Raw genomic sequence first — 4006 nt, 5'->3', positions numbered from 1 at the left:
TCTAAAGTGTCATTTAAAACATAGATGAGGACAGATTTTTAAAAACTACTGTAGGACAGAACTAGTGTGAATTGGCAGACCTCCATTGATTGCATTGGAACTTTGCCTATTACATTAGCTGAGGATCTGAGTTTATGAGTTTTAACTTCACAGCATCCCTTAAATCACCAGAAATAAGATGCTTTAGTGACTCAGTAATTCAAGGCAAGATCAAATAATTATTAAAAAATAAATGAGAACTGTTCTTTAGTGCAATACAATTTTATTTTGAATAGCATTTCATACAAATACATCCCAAGATACTTTACAAGAAAAGCTATAAATAATACAATTATGTGGTTTAATAATAAATAATAGATTAAAAGCTGTTAAGGGTGTTGGAGAAACAGTTTCATCTTAGATTTAGAATGGAATGAAGAATTTGTGGGAAGAAACAGGGCAAGGATGATAGAGGAGGAAACACTCAACCCAAAATCTGAATAAAAGGACAAGGGGAAAAAAAAGGTTTTTTCCTAGCTGAAGTCTTATATGCAAGAGAACCTATATTTCTTAACCCTCTGGAGAGTAGTCCAACTACCAGATTACAGACTGCTCAGGAAATGGGAACATTTTCAGGCCTCCTGATCAGAGTTGATTTGCCTTGCAGAAAGAAGAGAGCATAGCCTAGGCAAATTTTATCATACTGAACCTTGTGCAGAGCTTTATGTGGAGAAGAGAGTGTCCCTATCCAATGTAGGGAGAGGTTTCGATATGATCCCAAGAGTGAGATTAAGACACAAATAAGGTCAAATGCCACATATCCTAAACAACTTTTATTATCAAAAGTAAAAATTGGTAGTGATAGGATAGATCAGAACAAAGATAGAAATCAAGCAACCTTTCAGGATAGAGTTGCAAGAATAGTCACCAGCATGGATCCGCAGCGTCCCGGGGGTCCAAGTCTTTTGGTGTTTCGGCGGTGGGCGGTCGCAGCGGGGTCCCCGGTGGGCGACGTGCACTGGGATAGTCTTGGCAGTCCCTTTTATTCCTGTTCAAGGGCTGTAGTTTCCATGGCAACGGCACGTTGCTACATTCCTGTGCTCAACCGAATCTTGCACACAGTGCAGCCCCTGCAAACCAGAGGTCTCCATGGCCTTGCAAGCTGCTCTTATCGTATTCAGGGCAATCTTTGAGACAAGCGTTCTACAGTTCAGTCTTTCACACGTATTCAGAGGATACTTTGCTCAGGTAAGCAATCTTTGAGACAAATGTTCGACAGTTCAGTCTCTCACACCACCCTGTGGCTCAAAGGTTGCTTCAGGACCCATGGTGGTTGTGAGAAAAGACAGTTATGTAGAAAAGGTCAAAAAAGAGCATTTCATACAATCCGCACTACTGACGGCATAGTTTGGCGCACAGCGTGAATTTGTTTGACACCGTCAGGTGAAACAGTAGTCACAAACCGGGGGACAATAAAAAACATGTCCTTAATGTCCACCGTCTCCATGATCAGGTGGGCTCGTTCCTGGATTGTAGCTATAAGCTCAGCAATATTTGGTACTGCAGCTGTCAATGGACCAGTGTTTGCATTAAGTCTACAATAATCTATGGCCAGCCTCCACTTGCCATTGGGTTTTCGTACTGGCCACACCAGGGAGTTAAAAAGGGAGTGGGCCGGAACCACGATGCCGTGTTCTTTTAAATCCTCTAACACAGGCCTCTCTGACCCCCAAGGGTATTGGGTAAGGTTTAACATTTGTAAGCTTTGAAGGGGGAAGTGGCGGCGCGGCTTGTAGCAGCTGAATGTCTATTGTTGGAGAGCTAAACATCCGCTGTCTCCCTTTATTATCAATCCAGGTTCTCCCTTTCAGAACATCAAGTCCCAGGAGGTTGAGTGGAAATTCTCCCACAACCATTTCCACCATGGTGGCAATATCTTCTCCCGGCAATCGTAGGTTGACTGTTGCTAACGCCGGTGGCTGAACATTGCCAAATGCGTCTGCTACAAACAGCCACTGTTCAGAAAATTTAACCCCACAGTTAGTAGCATCCTTTGTTTTGATAGCTGAAATTTGAGCCCCAGTATCTACTAAAAATGTGACCGGGATTTGTTTTGGCCCCACAAAGCTTGTAATTAGTAAGTCACCCCGGCCATTTTCAGTGAACCACCTGATATATACCCAACCTTCGCCCCCCTGCTCACCATCAGAGGGCGAAGGATCTAGTTTTCTGCCAAGTATCAGGGGACGTTTGTTTCTGATAAGTCAATTAAAAAGGGTGCGCTCGGGGTGGTATTTTTAGAACCCGTCTCTTTATCTGCCGATTTATCGGGCCATTCAGACACTAGTTTTTCTAACTTGTCAGTCAGCAATCCATCCATTAAGTCATGCGGGATCCCCTTTTGCCACCCCTTTGACCACAGACTATTGTGCTTATTTGGGATATCCCTCCCTCCGGGTGGTTTAGTGAAAGGTGTTCTTCTATCACACCCAGGGTGTGAAACCATTTTTACTTCAGCTCGCCTCAGGCCTCTAGAGTCTGTTTTAGTGGCTGGAAGGTTTACGGGGCCATACTTGTGCCTTTAATTGATCAATTCTTGGGCGACCTCCCACCAAGTCCACATCTTCCTATCTGGGGGCCAGCAGTGCCAATCGGGCGTAAGTCCTTCTAAAGCAGCCGCAACTCTTTCGCCCTGAGGCATTGCCTGTATTTTCCCCTGTAACTGTATACCATTCGGCTTTAAGGGATCGGGGAGTCCCCTCATAAGGGGAGCCATTCACTCAGGATCTATAGGATCATCGAGGACTCCTGCCTAGGCTCCAACTTTTGATCATACATCATCTGCAAGCAAGCTGCCTTATGCACACTTTCCACCAATTGATCAACAGTGCCCATGATTATGAGGGGATCCCCCGCCTCCAAGGGGTTCAAACCCCCTGCCCAATAGGCTGCCTGCTGGGTTAAAGACTGAGGGGCGCGGTAATTCCCAGTAGTTAAAAATACTCCCGGTCCCCAATACCCCTCCGCCTCCTTTTCACTTAACAAAATCTGATCCCCCCCCCCAGATAACGATACACTCCACACATACTCCGTCTCCAACTCCCTAGGGGTTCGACCAAAGTCCTTTTTTAACTTTGCCAACTCGGGGGCGGTATAGGGGACCTCCTTGGTTGTAACTTGGGGAGCTGATCCTGATCATCATCAGAAATATACTTGGTCTTAACCAAGGGTCGCAGCAAGAGCGGTCCTGATTTCTCTACTTTTTCTCTCGCTGCCTGCAAGTCATTAAAAGGATAACCAGTTTCCCATCTTGGGGGTACTTTCTCATGGGCAGTGCCCACAAGGAGTTGCTCCTTAAGAGCAATCTGCAGATCTTTCAGCTGGTCTCTCTCTCCTTCAAGCTGTTCTTTTAATTCCGCCACTTGCCCCTGAAGGGACCAAACGAGGTTTTGGAGGGATTCAACAATTTGGGATTCCTCAATGCGACAGTGCTCCCTTGCCTCTACAGCAGCGGCTAAACTGGCACCGAGAACAGCACAAACAATCACTTTTCCTCTTCCAGATCTCACTCTCGCATCCTTTTGCAAAGCACTCGTTTGATCAATCACACTCTGCAAATTATACCAATTTCCCTGAGCCAAGTCCACTCCGGGTACAGAGGGTTGCGCACCATGTTTTTCCAAAAACTCAAACAAAACTACTCTCCCCGAAGGGACAGTTTTAGTATCACTCATCTTATATAAAGCGGGAAAGCGGTCGTCTCAGGAAGGCAGCACATAAGTTTCAAACACAGACCCGCCCCCCTTACTTTCCTGAGAAGTCTCACGTAAAACAGTACGGCACTCTCGTCTCAAGGGATCCTGTCCGTGACCCCAATTTAAATGTCCTGATCCAATGTTGGGAGAAACATGCAAAACTTTTGACTTCTGACAATGACATCAATTGTATTAAGCTAGGAAAAAAACCACCTTTTGTGACAAATCATGAAGTTTAAAAAAAAAAAAACTGTAAGGGTTTTTGTTTTACA

General features: G+C 45.0%; 1 pseudogene; it reads right to left on the bottom strand.

Moving 5' to 3' along the window:
* Nucleotides 1–2218: 2218 nt before the first annotated feature.
* LOC104070846 lies at nt 2219–3713 on the bottom strand (annotated as a pseudogene).
* Nucleotides 3714–4006: the final 293 nt, after the last annotated feature.

This window comes from Fulmarus glacialis, unplaced genomic scaffold (genome assembly GCF_000690835.1).
Source record: "Fulmarus glacialis isolate BGI_N327 unplaced genomic scaffold, ASM69083v1 scaffold7603, whole genome shotgun sequence".
Taxonomy (NCBI): domain Eukaryota; kingdom Metazoa; phylum Chordata; class Aves; order Procellariiformes; family Procellariidae; genus Fulmarus; species Fulmarus glacialis.
This window is presented reverse-complemented; position numbering and strand designations above follow the sequence as displayed.